The following is a 22,872-nucleotide window of genomic DNA, read 5'->3' as shown; positions in this document are numbered from 1 at the left end:
GTGATTGTTACACATATATAAGTGCACATAGTTAATGGATTATGTTTTAGTTTCATTCCTCTTTCCATTTTGTATGCCAGGTAGTAAATTCAATTGAGGGTAGACCATTTATCTTGAGATCTTCATCAAGTGACCTGGTTATCACTTAGATCTGGTTCTGTTGCTAGTCAAATTAATACCCTGTTAGGAGGCTATAACTTTTTAACATTTAACAAAATTAATTTGCTTTAAAAATTAATCGCATGTATAACCAATTAACAGGATTGCTAGATAAACAAACAAGCAAAACAAAAACTTCACATGTTGTGAATTTAATGTTTATGGCTCACAGGGGAACTGCTAAAGCCCTTTGGGATCTCATTGTCTGCATATTAATCAGGGTTCCCCAAGGAAAACTGAAACTATTTAAAACAGAATGTCCTTATTCAAAACAGAATGTAGTGCAATGAATCGATTACAAGGTGATAAAAAGAGGCAGAGAAACCAATCAGGGGACAGTGAGGCAAACCAGAGATTGGCAACAGCAGAAAGCCTGGAGGCAGTGGTGTACTGGTAACCGGCTCTCCCGGAAAAAAAAAAAAAAAAAAAAGCCTTGATTTGTAGTGTTGGCCAATCTGAAGTTAGCAACAGTTTAACCAGCAGCTTGCAAAATTCCTAAATATTTAACAGCCTGCTCTTGTGAGCCAGTATAAACCAGCTCTAGCATACCACTGGTTGGAGAGGAAAGGGGAGCAGGTGGTGTTATCCTAACCCGGAGACGAGGATCCCCCTAGAGAAACTGGAACCATGGCAGGCCTGCCTGGGGATTTGGAGACATGGGAGAGACAATCACTGCCAAGAAGTTCTACATGAGACAGAGGGAGGAGGAGAAACACTCTGACTTCTCCCTTCTTCTCACCCTCCAATCTCCTGCCAGCGCCTGGCTGCAGCCAGCTGGAAGCAGCTGAGGGGTAGTGAATGACAGCCCGGGAAGTGCGGTTTGCAGAGGTCATCTCCCAGCAGCACAGAGCAGAGCAGGAGAAGAACAATTTCTTGTCCTCGTCTTTCTCTTCCATCTCTGTTGTCCTTTTCTGTCATCATTTAGAATCTGTATTTTCTCACTGCCTTATATTGCTAAGGCTTTGCTTCCCTGCCAGGAAATTCTCATTCGTTTTCTTTCCCATCATCCTACACTGTTGTTCATGCCCATTCTGTACTCTTTTACAATTTCTCTCATGCTTCTGCATCTTTTGGCAGTTGCTCTGTTCTGCTTGTTTCTCTGTGCTACTGCTTCTCCCCACCTCTCTGGATATTCTTTATGTGGTCTCCATCATGCTTGGGTGAGTCAGGGTCTTTGGGTGGCACTACAGGTAGAGAGGGCTTTGCAAAAATGTTCCATGTGGACTGAAACTGGAATTTGAAGGACTTGGAGAACCAAGTTCTGGGGACCAGCTACTCACTCTGCTTGCATGTCACAGCCCACACCCTCCTTCTCCCAGGATGCCTTTGATTTCCTCTCATCGTGCTGCTGCGTTCTTCAACTGGCCGATTCATTCCACAGTATCTGGTCCAGATTCTGATGCTCATGGCTATCCATGCCAGCTCACCTGATGCATCTCTAGCCAACCTGTGGATGGGCTGCACTAGGGTCAGGCATCAAATCTGTAGCACTGCCTGGGGGAAAGCTTAAGTGCTAGGTTTTCTAAGCAGGGGCTATAGACCATCCAGTTCAGCCAAAAGTGATATAATGTTGGTGTGGCCGGCACTGAGATTCACCTTTCACTGTACTCACTTTGCGTCTCCTCTCTCTGTGTCCACCTGTGCACTGAGATACATTTGGTGTGTCTTCCTGCTTTCTGTGATGTCAGGTCTTAGCCCACAGACTCTGTTAAGACAGAGCTTCTCAACCCTGGCTGAAATGACAACTATCTGAGGAACTCTCAAAACTAGCAATGCCAGGCCCCACCTGGACATTCCAGCTTAATTGGTCTGTGATCAGGATGGGCACAGGTGCTTCTTTATAAGCTCCCCAGAGGACTGTGGTGTGCAGTAAGGGATCCCATCCTGGCTGCCTGGGCCTTGGGCACTGACTTCACCTGTCGCATCTTTCCTATACTCCAAGCTTTTGTACAAGTTGAGGGAGTATGGATTTCCCAGGAAACCCTGTGGTTTGGGAGGGGAAAGCCCGGAGTCCTAGCAAAGAACAATCAAGAGGGCTATGCCTGATGTACATGTAATAAACTTTGTTTCTAGTACTTTCCCACTTTAAAATTGCTTAGCAGGATCAAAAGGACCTTTTGTGCCTGGAGCTGTTTAGCCTGGCAACTAGAAGAATTGCTTTTTACTTTTTGTTGTTTTTATTTTGTTTTACTGCCCACAAAGTGTGGGTTATACATAAACACAAATGCTGTAATATCCACAAGCTGATTAGATCCTGGCCTTGTGAACTCATTTCCTTGAACCCAACTCTAGTCATAGCTTCTTCACATTGGCTATTGAATGCTTATGTTCAATGTGAGGAAATAGGAAGTGGCTGAAGAAGGGCAATATGGAGAAAGGGCCCAAAAAGTTTCTGAAAGGGTAAAGCAGCCGGTTTCAGTACAAATTGTCCAAAAGAAGGAGGAATTACGTGTCTCTCTCTGCTGACCTGTGATTATTCAGGAATACTTGACTGGTGACTTATTAAATATATGTAATACTTAAATACTGGGGGTGCCAAAAAATGTACACATTTTAAGAGATGTTATCCATGTATTGCTTTTCGAAGTTGAATTGAATTATGGTAGCAATGTGTGTAGTATGACATTCGCTCAAAAGATGGCGTTAATCAATGAATGCTAGTGTCTTTCATTGTATTACAATTTTAATATAGTGTTTTCCTTTCTTAAAATGTGTATTCTTTTTTTGGCACCCTCTGTATATGCCTACCATGGTCATTTGATCCCCTCAAATATCCTTTAAGGTAGAAAGAACAGATACTGTTATCATCATTTTTCCCAGATGAGACATTATCCTTATTTTTCTCTTTCCTCAAAGAGACTGAGACCATAGTTAAACCCCGGGGTGCGCATGGGACTAGGACATAGGACTCCAACTGTCCCCTGCAGCACTCCTGTGGCTCTACAGGTGAAGTGATCTCCACCCTTTTTCTCGTGGAGCTGCCAGACACCGGGCAATGGGGTTGTGTGAAAATGTGCAGCCTCAAAGGGAAGTTATTACTTTGGCTTTAAGGGAGTTAAATAGCAATGAAGAGAGCATGTGAGTGACAATGGCAATGGCAGTGTGGGGGTCAGATTGAGGCCCTCCAGGGTCTCCATTAGCCTCACCCCAGATAAGCTCACATCTAAGAGGCCCAAGTGCTGTCGGTGTAACAGAGCTTCACTGCAGGATCTCCATTCCCAAGTAGCTCTGAAGACAGAATGCTCAGAGACTCCCAGAAGGCCTGGAAAATCTTACTGGTTTTAATTAAATCCCCTAAACAGCCAGCATTTTGATTTAAATTGTGTCAGAGCCCAGATGGCAAGACAGGTTTTTTTAGGGTGTTTCTTCGTGGGTTTTTTTTTGTTTTGTTTTTGTTTTGTTTTTCCATCTTTGGGCTTTTGAACTGCAGAACTTTCTACAACGTATTTTAAAAATTGCCATGTATGGTTCTCTTCTTTTCTTCCAGATGCTATATAAAAATGACTTTCTGGACTATGTATATTTGAGGGTAGGTCTAAGATGCTGGCTGAATTACTACATTTACACTTGAGCTTCCATTCACATCTCCCCTTCAGAATCACCAAAGGCCAAGTGAGAACTCTGATTGCTGAAAGTTGCCCCCTATGTAGAGGGTACTTTTGTTTCTTTGTTTTGTTCTGGGTTTTTTTTGTTTTGTTTATTTTTAGTAGTGGGTATTGGTGCGTCACTCCTCAGAGTAGAAAAAAACACTGGGGCAAACTCAGCTGGTCAGGAGATTTCTGACAATGTCCTTCCTCATGGAGGAGTATGTTAGGGAGGGTCTGCTCACCCCTCCACTCTCTCTGGTCTACTTGTTGCTGTCTCTTCTTCCTTAAAGATATCAGTTTCTCCCCTATGCTCAGCAAACCCCTGCCCCACCGCCCCCCAAAGTGCATTCTTAGTTGTAGGTTATGCTATAGCACAGGCTCCACTGAAGACAACTGGAAAGGCCAATAAATTATGTCATGTCTGTCGAAAGCCGTTTAATTGCTTTGCCACTGCCATCCAGGCAAAACGTTTTAAAAGGTTTATGAGTAACATATTCCCTCCAGGGTAAGTATCTCACCTTCAAAGTCACACTGGACCCACCCTCACCTAGCTCTACCTAACACTTTGTACACCCACTTTTTACTGAGCTCTGGTTCCAGTTTCTTCCCCAGCTTTTTTTTCACTTCCCCCATGTGTCAACTTATAATACCTTGTTCTGTGCTTCTCACATCCTTAAGGAGATCACAGGAACGAAGTGATACATAAATGTAAAATTGTTATTATAAACAATTTGCGTGTGCCTAAAAACCAAATAACAAGTAGTGTAAATGCCATAATTTTCTAACAGTGCTCCAAAACAACAATTATAGTTTTATCATTAAAATAATTAAAATACCTTTCTACTCTCAGCTTATCTCTGAGCTGCCACTCACAGGTGGCAGCCAGCTAAATATTGAAGTTTCTACACCTCCAGGGACCTGGGTCTCTTGGGGAGGTAAGCCAGGTCCCTAGTACACCTTTGGCTTGCATCTGCCTTCCTTCCTGTGAAGCAAGTAGTCATCAATCAACCGTCAGAATTAAGTATTGGGAGCAGCACTGCAATTTCACCCTTTTTCTCGTGGAGCTGCCAGATACAACAAGCTCTTCCATTTGTGGCATTAAGGCAACTGTCTTTGGACCCTGTTGCCAGCCTCTGGACCCTCCTCACAGTACCTCACAGCATCGGGGTCAGAGCTCTGGGTACATCAGTGTTCCTCGCTAGAGTGAGAGCCCCACAGGATAGATATTTTTTTTTCCATATCACAATTCAACAACATTTCTGTTATGCATCACTCATTTATTTAGCAGCTACATTGAGATCCTGCTATGAACCTAGTACCAGAGATACAAAAATACTCTCTACACCTCTCAGTGGAGTGAGGGAGACTGGTTTAGAAACAGTATAGCCACCATAATGCAGCAGATGATAAGATAGTTACACACAGGGATACAGAGGTAATTTAACCCTATATGAGGTCTCAAGGAAGAATTGCTGGACGAAATGATGGTAAACTGAGTCTTAAAGGAGGTGTGGGGTGAATAAAGAAGGAAAGGGTGTTCCAAATGGAGTGAACAGCATTAAGTAAGGCACAAAGGTGGAAAGACTATGGTGGAGGTGCAGGACCATCAGCATCACACCAGAATGCAAAGTGAGAGGCAATGACTGACAAGACAGCTTGATACAAACTGGAGAAGAGGAGGAGCCTCTGAAATGCTTAGAGCAACAGAGTGACACTGTCAGATTCGCTTCTTAGGTGGATGGCTCTGGGTATAGGGTGAAGCCTGGATTAAAAGAAAGATATGTTTAGGGACTTGACTAGAGATGAAGAGGAGGGGAGTGATTCAAGAAATATGTGGAAAGTTAAACTCGTAGGACTTAGTGCCTGATTGGCTGGAGGAGGGAGAAAGGAACATTAACATGAACTCAGGTTCTGGCTTTGATGAGTTTTGACATTTGACCTACTGTTTACACTGAAAGTGGTGGATTCAAGTGGACTCTACACTTTGTGAGTCCAGGGTGAGGTAATATTTCTGAATATTAAAGAACATAAATTCCTATCAACTTTTAAACATTTAGATATATTACCTCTTGATGAATGTTACTGCTTGGCAATTAAGGTCAAGTTTTTGGCCTGTGACCAGGATTGGGAATGAAGTGAGGAGTGGGCAGATTTCAAAGCAGAATTCTGGCCAGGCAAGTTGAAACTTGTTCCCCAGCTCCAGATGGTCTGGAAAAGGACTTCTGGGGAGAAGCCGAAAGCAGCCACCTGACAATATCAGAGGGACTGATTGGCCCACAGGGACACCACCGGGCAAGCCGAGGTGAACAGCCTGCCAGACAGCAGGTGCATAGCCAGCCAGATGCAACCGCAAGTGGTTTCATTTCCTCCCTTTCAGCTTTGGAATTCTGTCAGGAGCTTTATCTCTCTCCTTCTCAAAGCAAAAATAATTAAGACCAACTGATCATTGAAACACCCTTTTCCCCCTGCAAAAACAAAAAAAACAAGACATTTCATTTCAAGTGGCTGTTTACCCCTGTAAAGTAGCGGCAAGCGGGCTTTTCAGCAAGCGGGCTTTTCAGCAGCACCCTCCTCTTCGTTCCGGGGTCAGCAGAAGTTTATTTCAGCGTCAGCAAGTGAGGGATTCTCTGTCTTCGGTGTGCCCTGCCCACCAGCTTAGGGCACGGTGACCTTGGTTTGGAAGCTTGTCCAGAGTCACTGAGGAGAGAGGCAAAGCCATCATTCTACCGTGTGCTACCCAGCACCCACCAGGTAAGCTGCTATGCACAGGATAAATAAAGCCCCTGGCAGAGAGATCATTTGGCCCTGATATTCCAAAATTTGCTTGACTATATTGAATGCACAGCTCTGGGTTCAAAGCCAGCAGCAAGGCTGAGAATGTTATCTTCAGGTGGCACAGTGATAAATGAAAAAGATACCCCCTTTCCAAGATAATTATCTTGGTGGGAGTTTACTTAAATAAATCCCAACATCTTCGGGGGATCAGGATAAGTGATCTTTTCAATTTTATTAAAATAAGAGATACTTAACAAATATTTTCAGGACCTACTGTTTTATGGGCTATACAGTCTGCTATGGTAAATGCAAAGTGTAGAACTCAAAAAATTGATAATCTATTTGGGAATGACAGGGCATGAAAATTTAAATATTATTGTGAGACTACACATGACTAAGTGCCTAATGGGTGGCAAAGAGACTAGGTTTTTGGAGTGAGAGAAATATGGATGGGAGCTGAAATTATTATGAAAGCCTTCATAAAAAGACTGGCCTTAAAGGTAATTGGATGTAGATAAGTGGAAGGTGGATAAGGGGAGAATGACTTGCAATTATGGCTTGTTAACAGTTCCACTGAACCAATTCTACATAACATACTTACTGAACTTTAAACAGTAGCTGGAGTATGTAAGTCTTCAATTCAGAATCGCTATTAATGACAATATTGGGAGCTAAAGTCCTTAAGAGAAGGACTTGTGTTTGTGTACTGTGGGTTACTGCTGGCTTGCTAGAGCATTCCATCACACCTGAATTCCTTCCCTCCTCCTTTCAGGGATCTGTTCACCTTCAGTATCTTCTACTAAATGTTCACTAACTTTTAACAACCTTGCACACAGAGAATAAAATTTAGATGAACTTTTTTCTTTTTTTATTCTGTAAACGATAAATAGCAGAGCAATACAAAATCATTTCGATAAAACAGAAGTTAACTATGTATTAAAGGGTTGTGACACCTTTCTCTGTATCTCAGGCTTTTAGGTGAATCTGCTAAATCAGGGAGCAATTAATCGCCAAATGTGTTGGTGTTTCTGTGAGTGACAGGCATAAAGCCACAAAATGAAATCTTTAGCTTTCCGTCCAAGCCCTGTTCTTTACATGAGAGCATAGAAAGCCTCCAGAAGACTTGCATGGCCTTAGCAGTGAGGCTTCTCAATACTATCTGTGTGTATCTACCAAGGAATTGAGAGATTTTCAGAGTTTTAGGGATTCTTATTTATAGCTCAATGACACAGGGCAGCAATGAAAATATTAATAGATAGTGGTGGATCTCCATGAGTAAATTTGGACAATTTCTCTTGATGCAAGGCCAGCAAATAAAAATGTCCTATGACCCCTTGCAACAAACAAACAAAACAAAAACAAACTATTGGGGAGGAAAATAATTTTACTTCTACCCTTCTAAATTCTTCTGGCTAGTCTAGTAATCAAATTGACACAAGGCAAATTAACAGGGGGAAATAAACAAATTATTATATATATATATATATATATATATATATATATATATATATGACTAAGAATATGGGACCAGAGGACAAATCGGGCAGTTAAGGTTTATTTGCCAAGGAGCTAAGGAGAAATGGGGTTGGGACTTCAAAGGGCAGGAAGGCAATTCACATGGAGATGAAAAGCAAGTGTTTGGAAAAGAAATCCTGGGTCCTCTTTAACAATGAGACACAGAGAGGACTTGGATCAAAGGAGACTTCCTCCCTATCACACGCTAGTTCATATTCGACTAGTTACCTTTGATGATACCGTGTTTCCCCCAAAATAAGAGCTAACCAGAAAATAAACCCCAGCATGATTTTTCAGGATGACATCCCCTGAACATAAACCCTAATGCGTCTTTTGGAGCAAACCTTAATATAAGACCCGGTCTTATTTTCGGGGAAACACAGTAGCTCCCTTCCTGGAGCAGGTCCTCTATCTAAATTCTTTTAGGTAGTTAGGGGAAGGTTAAAGGTTTTTCCTAAGAAGGTTCCTAAGAAGATGGGAGACCTAATAGTGCCTAAAATCCATCTTGCTCCCTGGACTAGGTTAAGTGTTTTTCAGGGGTCGGGAAACAGGTATGCGGAAGTGCTGGTGGGGCAAGTTTTTATTGGAAGACTTGAAACTTGGCATTTATGGTACAAGGGTGTCAGCACCGCATCTTCCAGGACAATAGACCATTCACTTCTGCAAGGGTTCTGGTGTTCAAGTTCAGGTTCTGTCCCAGTCTTTTGGTTAGGGGTTGGGGGGGGCGGGGGAGGAGTGTAAGCCTTTAATTCCAAGTGCAGTGGAGGTCAAAGTTCTCTCCTCTGCTGCATGACTTGTGGTTTTGGTCTGTTGTCTCTGAAAAGCAAAAAAGTGTCTTGTTAAACAGGATAGGAGCACTTTGAGCTGGTTCTGTGGTTACACTACCTGTCCTTTAGGACCCATCTTCACGAATGCTTTCTCAGGCCTTAGCCAGAATCAATCTTATTTATGATCCCAAAGCAAGAGTCTTGGTTTCTATTATATGATTGTGATATAATAAGAAATACACACAGACACACACACACACATACACTGGGGGTGCCAAAAAATGTATACACGTGACTTGTATGACTTATATTCATCTTTTGTTATTGGTATATATTGAGTATTACAGTTTTAATAGTTTTTTCCTGTCTTAAAATGTGTATACCTTTTGGGATATATATATGAGACAATATATATATATATTTGATCTTTGTTGCCAGTTCCTGCCTTTCTAAACCTCTGAAATTTCCTGAATGGTAGAGGTGAGAGGAGTATCTTTCCTTATTCATAAGCCCCTTTCAACCACACTTGAGTTTACGCTAATGAGGTGAGTCTTGGAGGATGGGGTCTGGTTTCCAGAGGAACTAACTAGGTGATCAGAGGGGTTGGAACTTTTAGCCCCACTCCCTGACCTCCAAGGGGAAAAGAGGGAAGCTGGAGATTGACTTCATCAACAGTGGCCAATGATTGAATCAACCATGCCTACATAAGGAAGCCTCCATAAAACCCTAAACAACCAAGTTCAGAGAGCTTCTGGGCTGGTGGACATGAATATGTCCATGTGTCAGGAGGGTGGCATAACCCAAACTCCACAGGGACAGAAGCTGCTGTGCTCAGGACCTTTCTGGACCTTGTCCTATGTATCTCTTCATACCTGGCTATTCATTTTTATCCTTTAAAATAGCCTCAGTAATAAATTGGTCAGAGCACATAAGCTATTTACCTGTGAGCTGTTCTAGAAAATTATTAAACCTAAAGAGGAGGTCATGGGAACCTCCAGTTTATAGCCAGTTGGTCAATCAGAAGTACTGGAGGCCTGGACTTGAGATTGGTATCTAAAATGGGGTCAGTTTTGTGGGACTGAACCCTTAACCTGTGGGATCTGCACTGATTCCAAAATAGTTAGTGTCAGAAGTATTGTAGGTAGAGAAATTTTCTCTTTTAATGATCTACCATGTCCTGTGTTATATATCACAGCTATTTTATACATATCTTTTCCCACTGTTAGATCTTAAATTTCCCAGCGTCTTCAAATCTCTCTTACAAATTTAAATGCTCATTATAGTTTAACTGAATTCATCTTTTTTTCACTCAAATACCACTTTTCAATCTTTTAGCTAAGTTCCAGCCCTGAGTTAGATTGTGGGAAAAGATTGTGTAAGGAGGAAGAGTAACTTGGAAAAAGACCTAGGAAGCATGCATGGCACAGAGTTTGGAATGGTTGGCACCTAGGATTTAAATGAGAGGTTAATGGGAAGCAAGTCCAGATAGGTAAGCGTGGGGTCTGGTCATAAAGAACTGAGTTTTAAAGATGAGGAGCATGAGAAACATAGATGTCATTCGATCAGCCCAAGTAACAAAGGGATTAGAACCCATCTGATTCTTCCCACCATCCAGGCCCAGCACCCTCACATGAGCTCAGACAGTGATTTTATGCAACCATGCCAGTTTGGGACAACTGGCTGGGAAAAGATGAAGATAGTATTAGACACAATGGTGTCTGGTTTGTTCGGCCACATTATACCTCTCTTTGTACTTAGCCCTGCAACTTGAACAGAAGCAAGAACAATAGGAGGCAAATAACCCCGAGGATGAGGTGCGCTGCAGACAGCACTCAGCACTGCTCCGCGGCATTTTCAGTGCCCTGCTTAGTGACACACAGACCAGTCTGTGCACTCCACTTTGAAACAAACACCAAGAGTTGCCAATTCTGCCATCCTTTTGGCCCTTTGCCTTCAACTTCAAAGAACTAATATTTTCAGTGACACCTGGTTAAAATAATAAGCAAAGGTTTTGAGCAGATTAAGTCATAAAAAATGACGCATATCCAATAAACATGAAATAATGTTCAACCTCTCTAGTACTCAAAGAATTTTTTAAATGAAAAGACCCATGTTTTTGCTTATTAGGGATCAGATTAGCAAAGATTAATAAGAACAATAATACCTAATGTTGGCAAGAGCATGGGAAAATTAGTCCTCATATGGAATCTGATGGTTGGAGAAAAATTTGGTGTAATGTAACCTTTCTCCAGGGCAATTTGGCGATGTGTTTCATAAGTCATGAAAACATGTTCATCTTCGCCTGGTGATTCTATTTCAAGGAAATTTATGCTAAGAAATTTATCAGAGTTGTGTACCATGCTAGTTCTGAAGCAAGTTCATTTCAACAATATAGCTATAAAAAATTAGAAACAGCTGATGTATCTAATAATATGGGAGTACGTACATATACTATGGCATAAAGATACAATGGTAAAATAACATTGGTGTAACACAGCATTCTTAGTATAATGCTAAGTGGGAAATGTTGACTGCAAAACAGTATTTATAGTATAAAAACATTTTTTAAATTCATACATGTATAACTGGCATGTTGAATGAGCAGGACTCATATATATGATAATAATATAACCAGAAAACATCTTCAGTTTTGCCTTTAAATGCTACTGAATTAAATGCGGGCAGTCCCATGACTTTTCTGCTCACTCTTAGGTAATAAAAGTCGTTTGGTCACTGGGAGACACAAAACACAGTCTCAATTCAGTCCGATAATTCGATCGTCCAGTCCCCAGTTAATTCAGCTTCACTCAGAGCAGCAGCCATTGGCCCTCACACAGCCAGCGCTTGCTGCAGTGAGAAGCCTGTAACAGTGAGGAGGGATCTGATCCTCCCTTTCCCCACAAGCCTCTGCCTCTTCACTCCCTCGATGGTGGTTTTTGGCTATTTCAGAGTTGAAGTGGAGTGTGGATGGGAGGAGAGGTACAAGTTTGGTTTGGAGGGGGTGGCTTAAGGGACATACAATATGCTGAAAAGCTCTTGCTTGACTGGGATGGCTGTAGGGTGGCTTCACACTCTCTGGTCGGACAGATGTTTAAATTTGCCTCTTAGGTGATCATGTGGGGTTTTCAGAGATGCATCCATAGTCAGGCACTGTTCTGCAGCTCTCTTGATGGGATGTGCTCTCCCCTGCTCTCTGCCAACCCCACAATGTTCCTAGGAATCCAGTGGTTTACCCACAGCCTCTTAAGTCTCTACACCTCTTGAGCCAGCTCTCATGTGAGAGAAGCCCACATCTCCTCAGACTCTCCTGTGGCCCACACTTTGTCCATGGGAAACATGCACACCCTTTCTGCCTGAGAAGCCCTGGAAGCAAGGACTGATTACCAGCCAAACAATCTGCCTTTACTTCTTCACTCTGGGCTGGCTGGCCCCATTTCTCAAACTTACACTTCTAGGGCAAGAGTCAAACAACAGCCAGCTTTTCCCCAAAACTGTAAAGGGTATATACTAAGCTCTTTCAGTGGTATTGTTGAAGCCCTCTCTCTAAAGAAAGACTCCCACTGTCTCAGTCTTCTGACTCAATGTGGATAAGGGGACTTGTAACCCTAACACGAGGGCTTTGGGGGTGTGTGTGTGTGTGTGTGTGTGTGTGTGTGTGAACATTGAACATGAGATCTACCCTCTTAACAGATTTTTCAGTGCAAAACACAGCACTGTTATCTATAGGTGCAGTGTTGTAGAGCAGAACTTATTCATTCATGCACAACTGAAATTTTATACCTGTTGATTAGCAACTCCCCATTTCCCTCTCCCCAACCCCTGACAGCCACCATTCTATTCTTTGCTACTACGAGTCTGACTATTTTAGAAACCTCATATCATGGAATCATGCAGTATTTGTCCTTTTGTGACTGGCTTATTTCACTTAGCATAATTTCTGCAAGGTTCATCCACCATTGTTGCATATTGTAGGATTTCCTTCTTTTCAAAGGCTGAATGATATTCCATTGTAAATATATACCATATTTTATTTATTTATTCCTTCATCTACTGATGGATTGTTTCTACATCTTTACCATTGTGAATAATGCTGCTGTGAACATGAATGTATAGATAGCTCTTAGACCTAGTGTTTTCATTTCCTTCAGATATATTTCCAGAAGTGGAATTGCTGGACCATATGATAGTTCTATTTTTAAATTTTTGGGGAATCTCCATACTGTTTTTCATAGTAGCTATGTCATTTTGCATTCGCATCAACAGTGTACAAGGGTTAAAATTTTCTCATTCTTGCCAACAGTTTCTCTCTCTCTCTTTTTTTTTTTTTTTTTATAATAGCCATCCTAATGAGTAAGAGGTAATATCTCATTGTGGTTTTGATTTGCATTTACCTGATGATTATTGACATTGAGCAATTTGTATGCCTTCTTTGGAGACATGTCTATTCAAGTCTTTAGCCCATTTTTAAATCAGGTTATTTATTTGCTATTGAGTTGTAGGAGGTCCTTATATATTTTAGAAATTAACCCTTTATCAGAGATTTAGTTTGCATCTATTTTCTCCTATTCCACAGGTTGCGTTTTCACCCTATTGTTTCATTTGCTGTGCTGAAGGTTTTTAGTGTGATATAGACCCACTTGTCTATTTTTGCTTTTGTTGTCATATCCATGAAATCACATCCCACTTCCTGATTTCAGAATATGTTACAAAGCTACAGTAATTAAAACAATATGGTACTCACATAAAGATTAGACAAATGGAACAGAATAGAGAGCCAAGAAATAAATTCATGCATACATGTCAACTGATCTTTGACAAGGGTGCCAAGAATACACAATGGAGAAAACATAGTCTTTTCAACAAATGGTGTTGGGAAAACTGGATATCTACATGCAAAAGAATGAAACTGGACCCTTATCTTATACCATACACAAAAATCAACCTAAAATGGGCTAAAGCCTTAAACTGGAAGACTGGAAACTATGAAATGAAAAGAAAACATAAGGGAAAGGCTTTGGCTTTTTTCAGTTTGATTTTATAAATCCTACCAAGCATGTTCTGATTAGTCTTTTAACAGTTCTCTTGGATACGTGGAATCTCTTGATTTTATCTTCAGCTAAAACAGACAGGCTGGTTTTCAGTATAATAGCCTGTTACCCCTGCTTTAAAATGCTACGTAGGTGGACATATGCACACATTGCAATATCTCTGGTTATGGGGTGTTCAACAACAAAATTCAACAGAGTAAATTTGAAGATCTAATAGGCTTTACTAAGGGATTCATGAATTAGGCAGCATCCCATCTAGCAACGAGAAGCGAGCTCCAAGGGGTTTTATAAAATGAAAGCTTTTTACAGGAAGAAGGTTGTGGCAAAGGAGTTATTAGCAAAAGGAAAGATTATTTTTAAATCAGGATATCATCTTTGGAGGGTAGGGGGGAGGAATGGCAAGGGTTTTATCATGCAGATTGCCTCTTCTTACTAAGGGGAGCTTGGAGATGGCCAGTGTGACGGATTACATCGCTGGTATGGACCAGAAAATTCCAGACTGGTTCCTTAAGATTACATTACTGGTGAAGGTCAAAACAGCAACCAGGTCAGGTATTAAGTCTAGATTTGGTATCATGGGCTGTAGTACAAGTGATGCCATTCTGGGCCTGTGGTTTTCTCTCTAATAGGGGATTATGAGTGCCTTTTTTTTTTTCCTTCAAGCTTTTCTGTGTTTTCCAAATCATATTTATGAGTGCAATTTTACTTTCATAATTAGAAAACAAATTTAAAATGTAATAATGAATCAAAGTCAGTTTTGTTGACCTTTGAAATTTCCTGTCCCAATGCTGAAAAACTCCCTTGTGAGCAGATTCCTATATATTGCTATGGCTGGCTGTTTCACTTATGTGATGGATGGCACTTCATTGTGAGTCTACAGTGGGGAAGTAAGGAAATACAGAAAACAGCCACATCCTACACAGCCAAACCTTGGGAATTGGAAAGTTGATCAGAATAAAGCAGCATTCTGGTGACAATCAACCAGGATGAAAATCAGCCAGACTTGCGGCTCAACTACTCTGCTCTGCTTCTCCCTGTTTGCTTCCATTGCCACAGCTGATTTTCTTCTTAGAACTTTACTCTCTGCCCCATGGCTCTGCCTCTTTGTAACTCTGTTGCATCACAGCTTCTACTCATGGTGCTGCTTAATGCCTTCTCACTGTGTAGCTCTAATCTTCTGTGTCACTTTAGTTTGTCTTACTTGTCATCATGATTTTAAAGCATGCCAAAAGAAAGGACATTTAAACTTTTTAATTATTCTTCAAAGTAAAGCACATCAGCTGGGCAGTATTTTTGCTCATGTTTAGTTTTGGGGTCAAGCACAAATCCCTGGTTTGGTTAATTAGGGTCAGGAATACAGAAAGGTTTAGATCACATGACGCAAAGCACAGCAACTACCCACAACCACTTTGCTCGGAGTGGGACAGGCTCTCAGAACTTCATACACTGCCTATGTCCTAGAAAAGTAGTCCAAGTCTCTCAGACAGATCTACCACCATGCTTAATTCATTATTTCTGTGGCCTGAATCCTATTTTTGCATATCAATAAAGAGAATAGAGGCACCAGAATGATTTAAACCAGAACAGAAAGTTGGGGGAATCAGGTATCCATGTTTCTTTTTCTTTGTTATACATTACTTTATCCTACCTGAAAGAAAAACATTTTTGCAAACAAGTCCAAAGGAACTGAAAGCTAAATAGATGATGACTTTAAAAGTCTAAGGTCATTGTTAATAAAGAATAAGCCACACCCATATACCTATACCAAGTTCTTTTCATTTCCACGTCTGTAAAATACATTTGGCATTACTTCAGACATATCCATTTAAAGTACATAACCTACAATGCTCCATTATCATTTTTCTTATGTAATGAAGCTTCATTTAGGCTTTTTCTCCAAAGACCTATTGAGATTTATGATAAAGCATTTGTTACATTTTGAACAATGATCACAAATTGTCTTTGTTATTGAGAAAGAAGAACTTAGGTACTAAAATCTGAAAGTTAACATGATAGCAAATAATAATGTATAACAATATTACCAGTAAAATAACTTTTATACAAATGTTAAGATTCCACAAATAATTTACATAATTAAGAGAAGACAATATGCATTTGTACTGTAGCATTGCTTCATTTCAGTCAAGGTACTGATTTTGTTATAGTTATTCTAGGAGTGCATTTTAGGAGTGTATTTGTGTGAATAAATGTAACTACATCTAAAGACAAAAACGTAATAAACTTCTAGGTGAGATAATACCACATGAAAATATTATGTGTGTTTGGAATAACTGATCAGCAGAATAATAATTCTAAGGACAACATTTAGCACAAGGATTCAGGGGGAAATGTTCAAAGTAAAGCACTTTGATGTGTGATTGTACAGTAATTTCTGATAAGGTGGAATGTCGGTCTGTCAGCTCCCTAGATGGAGAAAAGCAGTTTAAACCTAAGCTGATCATTGTGAAGCAGCTTTGCTAGAGAGAACTTGGGAAAGGCAGCAACCATTTGGATAAGGGTTACTTCAGGGGTTAACTTTCTGAACATGCACTACACACTGTAATCCAAGCCAATGAGCTTTATCAGATGTCCATATCAAACCGTCTTTGACTCAGTCTGTGAATCCTGCAGTGGATAATAATTTGCAGCCATGGACTTCTGAGTTTCCATGACCCTTGATGGGAACCGAGGGGCAATAATACATTCACAGCGTGGCATTTAGGAAACCCAGGGCATTTTCTCAGGATTCTGTGTCCTGAAGCAAAGACTGACTAGCTATTTGAGAACTATCTTTCTTTCCTCTTAGCTTACCTATTTGGTCAGTGTATGTGGGTAGGAGTGGGGGTAGGAGTCTCATATTGAAGCATTAAGTTCCTTAAAGTTAAAGCTACTTCCAGAATGTTAGATTGGAGTTTGTTTTCTAACATCTTTAAGTTTGCATGACACAAGAGGGTGAAGTAATTTCAGTAAAACAATGGGGGATATTAATTACAGTGGAGACAATACAGTCTTGTGATTTTTCTGCCTGGACCCAGAATGAAACTATGGGGGCATCACTTACTTTCAACCTTAATGGCATTGCCTATGCTCCTCAATACCAATCCTCTTTCTGTCTCTTTTCTTGGCAGGACATGATATAAGAATTAACATTAAATTGCCTGAATATGAGACAAAAATATGCTCTGCATTCTTATTCATAAAAATGAAAGAGAGATGCCCTAGATATGTACTAGATATGTCTTGTTACCTAAGTTTACTTAACTAACAGTATAGAGGGTATGGTCAGAATTTGGGATATTCGAGGTGTGATCAAACAATACAGTGAATGTTTAAATAAAAAAAATTATTAGGGCTGGCCCTGTGGCTCAGGCGGTTAGAGCTCCATGCTCCTAACTCTGAAGGCTGCCGGTTCGATTCCCACATGGGCCAGTGGTCTCTCACCACAACGTTGCCGGTTCAACTCCTCGAGTCCCGCAAGGGATGGTGGGCAGCGCCCTCTGCAACTAAGGTTGAACATGGCACCTTGAGCTGAGCTGCAGCTGAGCCCCCGGATGGCTCAGTTGGTTGGAATGTGTCCTCTTAACCACAAGGTTGCCGGTTCGATTCCTTGACTCCCGCAAGGGATGGAGGGCTGTGCCCCCTGCAACTAGAAAACGGCAACTGGACGTGGAGCTGAGCTGCGCCCTCCACAACTAAGACTGAAAGGACAACAACTTGACTTGGAAAAAGGCCTAGAAGTACACACTGTTCCCCAATAAAGTCCTGTTCCTCTTCCCCAATAAAATCTTTAAAAAAAGAAAATTATTACAGTAAAAGACACATTGCCTTTAATCCACCTCAAAATACTCCTCCTTGCTTCAAACACACTTATCCCATCGTTCTTGCCACTTTCTGAAGCAGCTCTGGAAGTCCTCTTTCATGAGTGTCTTTAGTTGCCTTGTCATTGCTGCTTCCATGTCCTTAATTGATTCAAAATGTTTACCTTTTATAGTCATTTTGACTTTGGGGAAGAGCCAGAAGTTGTACAGTGAATAAGGTGGATGAGGACATACCATAATGTTTTTATTTGACGGAAATTGCTGTATACCAGAAGTGATGTGTGACATGGAGCGTTTTCATGATGGAGGATGATTTACAGCACACTTTAAAACACACCTTCTCTCAACCATAGCTCACACCCGACTGACTGCACTGAACAAGTTGAAACTTGTCACACACGGTTATTAAGTTTTGACACCCCACTTCCGATATTGAAGATCCCTGTCTTTCCATCGGATGGCACTTGGCAGCAGCATTCACCATATTCTGTGATCACATCAGAAGGGCTCTGTGTCACACATCGCTTCTGGAATGGCAATTTCTGTCAAATAAAAACATTACGGTGTATCTTCATTCACTTTATTCACCGAACCTGGTACCGTGTGACTCTTTGCTCTTCCCCAAAGTTAAAATGACCATAAAAGGTAAATGTTTTGAATCAATTCAGGACATCGAGGCAGCCATGACAGCGCAACTAAAGACAGTCATGAAAGAGGACTTCCAGAACTGCTTCAGCAAGTGGCAAGAATGAAGAGATAAGTGTGTTCGATGCAAGGGGGAGTATTTTGAGAGGTAATAATAGCAATGTGTCTTTTACTGTAATAATTTTTTGTTGTTTAAACATTCACCGTAGTTTTTGATCCCACCTCATACTCATCTTTGGAAAGAAGCCATGAATGACATGCTGTGATAAATAGGCTAGGACATATGATATGATATGACATTACACAATAACTAAACATGTAAATATACAAATAAATGTATAATAGCAAATCCAAGATATTGAGATCATACACTTTATGCATCAGAACTTATTGGCTCTAACGTGCCTTGTAGCTGTGCTAGTAATTTTACCGTGCTAAGGTCTGGCTGCCTGCTACATGAAAAAGTTAAAAATTGAGAGACAAGGTTGGTGGAAAGAAAAGCAGGTTTATTCAGCATGCCGGCATTCTGGGAGGATGGCAGACTCCTGTCAAAAGGCCATCTCCCCATTCCTAGAACGGTAAGAAGTCTTTATAGGTACACAGGAAGTAGAACAAAGTAAAGGGGGAGTTAGTCATATGACTCTTCCAGGAGAACATCTCCTGGGGTCCAGTTTGTTCTGCGATGGTTATCTCGAATCCCGTCTTATGGGTGATTCATATGTCATCTGACATATGAATTGCAGCCTGGTTGCTGGTGTCCGGAGGGCTGACTCAGTTTCTTGCAAGTTTGTGTTCTGCTGATTAGTTAGATTATCAAGGTATGCATGTAGACTTGGGAAAGCAGAGTGATTAAATTGGGCAGTGAGGGAGAGAAACAAAGAGAAAACAGCTGAATATCAGGTGGATCAGACTGCAAACTAGCGATGTCTAACAATCTTATTGATTCCCTGAGTTACACCTTTACAGTAACAGCCCTATAACAGCCATTTATATCCAATTCTGCAGCTTCCGTACAATTATAGAACCCTAACAATGAACTTGCATTAACTCTTGTCTTGCAAATTTCAGTGGAAGATGTCTGAGCATCTGTATAAAGAGGAATAAGTAGAAAGTAAAGGCTAAAAATTCCAGTTTTTAATTCTTTTGTGTTTATTTATTGGATTATTCAACAAATATTTAGTCACGGCTTGCTGTGTGTTCAGGAAGTCTGGTACTCTGCTTAGAGAGCTGACAATCCAGTGGCAAGACAACTAGGATGCAAAAAAGTACAGAGACATGCAAGTGTTAAATAATTCAGGCTCTGGAAAATAATACCTATACTCACTCAACACATGTTACCATGCTGCATCATGGGGGTCTGAAGCTAGGTAGAAGCCTAGCTTTTTCATTCACCACTTTATAACCACAGGCAAGCTTTGTTGTTTGTTTGTTTGTTTTACCTTTCATGGCTTCAATTCCTTTTACTGTAATATGAATATAATAATAGCTACCCTCTTGGGCACCTGTGGTGATTAAATGCGATAACTTATATGGAAGCATCCAGCACAGTGGCTGTCACATGATACACACTTAACATTTAATTGTAGGCCCAGTTTCCTCCTCTGGGAGCAAAGTGCTGATACAATGTGCAAGGTTCCCATAACATTCAGCAGCACCGTGAAGGGACCAGACATAACACAAAATATTATCTCCATATTGCATAAAGTTATTGTCAGTTTTGAATGTGGAATCATAAATCCTCTACTAGTTGTTTCTTTTTAATCATGTGATGGATCCTGAGAGAAACAACAGAAGGAAAGGGCAAAGGTAGTGAAAGGGCAACTGACACATGAGAACTATGTGAAAGATTGGGACTCTTCAGGCTGAAATACAGAGGCCCAATCAGGTACATGACAAGAAATTCAATATAATTTGGTAAATGCAGAGGTGACACTGGTGCTTTCTCAGGTGGTTTGGGTAAAAGGCATAAATGGATTTTAAAAAGATAAACCTAGGAAGACAGAAAAGCCCCGATTGGCACTTAAACTCTAAGTGGACTTCCAAGTAGACAGCTAGTCTTTCTATAGCATCTTCTTTAGAGGGACTAACTGGTAAGAGATCATTCACTGTGATTTGAATCAGTATGGGAATTACACATCATTAGTGTTATTTAGACAATTTATTTTTTCCTTCTGTTGTGACCCTGTGTCATGTGAGAATAAATTCCTGGATAGGAATGCTACAATGCTCAATTTAAAATATTTATAAAAGGTCGTCTTTTATTCTAGATTGGGTAATCTCAATCACAGCCATTCAAGGAGTTTAAATGGGCTTTATCATCTAGCTTGGCATGTGTCATGCAGGGTGTCATGTGGGGTCTCAGCTCCCGCTCCCCACATAGGAACGCAGGATATAGTGAGGCCAAAAAGGAACTCCCACGGAGCCATAGATAGGGGAGTCATACCACTGTATTCTCGCTGGCGGCCAGGGAGACACACGAAGTAGGATCAACACGATCCGCAATCCGCCGTCCACTTTTCTACCTGCCAACCAGCCAACCAATCAACGTAGTCACGGCAGTTATATCAGTGACCAATTGGCCAACCGGTTACACCTGACAGCCAGCCAGTCACAGCAGACGACCATCCAATCACAGTTGATGGTCATTTACTACCCGAGCCAGCACCTTTCCATGTGAGGCAGAGAGGCTGGAAACTGCTCTCCTGGCTCTGTCCCCACAGCTTGACAATATGTATACAGAAACTGGTGCCATTATTTTGCTGTCACTCTGAGTTCTAAAGATGTGTTATTTTTTGTTGTTGTTGCTTGCTTTAGTTTATCACTTTTCCTTATCTGATCTTCCCTTCCTCCAGACTTCTATGGTTTAACTTTACTACTAACAAAAGAGCACAGTTTTTTCCATACACCTTCTTGCTTTTTCTAATCCCTGCCCCTCCCTTAGTCTTGGCCATGGGCTAAGCCCAAAACAGGTTCTGATGTCAAGGTAAAGGCTCTCAAAAACCATCTTTTTAGAAGATTAACAGGGAGAGGAGAGGCCAGGCCCTGGATTGTAAAGCTGCCATGGCAGCCACTGACCAGGGCTTTTGCTGTCTTTACTCTGCCCCTCCCTGGCTGAGAACTCAGCATAGTTGTCCTAAAGCTTTCCCTCGAGAATGAGCCATATGAAATCTCCACCTGGAAGTATCACATTTCTGGAGCAGGAAAACAAAGGGGCAACACTTTCCTGAGATGGTGAGTTTCCTGGGGGTTGCAGTGCTTTGAAAAGGTTCTTGCTTGGACAGACTGATGCAGCTTCCGTATGGTATTAACGGGATGTTTAAGCTCTGACTCGGGACACAGTTCCTGACCCCTGCACTCCATTTGTGCTTTTTCTGTGTGTGGTTGCTGGGCAACATGAAACAAAAATGTGTTTGAATTCCTGTGTGGGAGGAAAACTTTATGTTGCTTTGATCTCCTATAATTCAAGCAACAAATCCGCTTTTACAGGATTCAGAGTAATTGAACAATTTGTTCCAGGGTTCACTAATGACTAAACTTGAGAGACCAAGATAGGGTGGGGGATTTGGAGACTATTTGGCAAGAGGTCCTTGAAACCAAGAATAGAGGGTTGATAGAGATCCGGATGCTTAGCTGTCTAGAAGGCAGAGCAAGGTGCAATAAGATGGGTCGGGTACAGGAAGGTGAGAAAAGAACCAACAATATGTATACAGAACCCAAGGAAGTAAGAAAAGTAGAGAGAAACTGTGAGTGATGAGACAAAAAGGGGGTGAAAACAGCAAAAAGAGGAATTAATGCCCTCGGCAAGAGGAGCTGATAAGGGGAATGATTGTGAGAAATATTTGAGATTTTTCTGACAAGAAAATGGACGCTATAACCCCTGTTTTATGGCTTCAGGGACTTGTTTGCTTTCACTGCTCTCTTCTCAATCATCTTTGAATGACCATTACCACCTTTTTAATTGGTAAAGTCACTTTAAGCTTACATCAATTGCATTGCATATTAATGGAGTTAATAATATCCAGAGACAGTGAGACAGATACTGGGCTTCAGAATGGAAGCGTGAGTTCCCATCCCAGTTCAACAGCTCCAGTCTGCAGAGTTCAGTGTCTTCTCTGTCAATGAGGACTTCAGTATCTCTGCAGTGTTGTGAGGATTAGCAATGACTGCAAAATCCTGGGAGATAAGTAGGAGGTCCATACATAGCATCTTGCTGTTATTATTTGTTATTGTCATTATTTCACCTGAAGACAGGTAGATTGATGTTTTAAAGCCCTTTTCAGTTTTATAAGCTCTCTCAATGATTTAAATCTGATGGGAATGAGTCTTTTGACCGAACATTTTAGACTAGAAGATATCTTCAAGATAATCCTCATCTGTGTCCATATTTTTCAATTGTGCACAACAAACCATTCCAAAGTTTAAAGTCTTGAAAGGACTTGTGTTCATTAGCTCAGTTCTGTGGGACAGCCATTTGGGTTGGGCTCAGTGGGGTGGTTCTCCTCCTGGTCTCGCCTGGGATCACTCATTTGGCTCCAGTGGTCTGAGGGCTCGACTGTGT

General features: G+C 41.1%; 1 protein-coding gene across 3 annotated transcripts in view; it reads left to right on the top strand.

Moving 5' to 3' along the window:
* EXPH5 (exophilin 5) overlaps positions 1-22,872 on the top strand; it is a 72,645-nt gene that overhangs the window by 11,956 nt on the left and 37,817 nt on the right. The window contains exon 1 of one of the 3 annotated variants that reach the window (XM_019718718.2): positions 5,881-6,497. The exons of the other annotated variants lie outside the window; for them this stretch is intronic. The gene's annotated coding sequence lies outside the window, so the exon portion shown is untranslated. Of the gene's footprint in view, positions 1-5,880; positions 6,498-22,872 lie in introns of those variants that run through there. 3 annotated transcript variants of the gene reach the window in all.

Source organism: Rhinolophus sinicus, linkage group LG06 (genome assembly GCF_036562045.2).
Source record: "Rhinolophus sinicus isolate RSC01 linkage group LG06, ASM3656204v1, whole genome shotgun sequence".
NCBI classification, from domain to species: domain Eukaryota; kingdom Metazoa; phylum Chordata; class Mammalia; order Chiroptera; family Rhinolophidae; genus Rhinolophus; species Rhinolophus sinicus.
The sequence above is the reverse complement of the archived record's forward strand: the minus strand, read 5'-3'. Positions and strand labels throughout refer to the sequence as shown.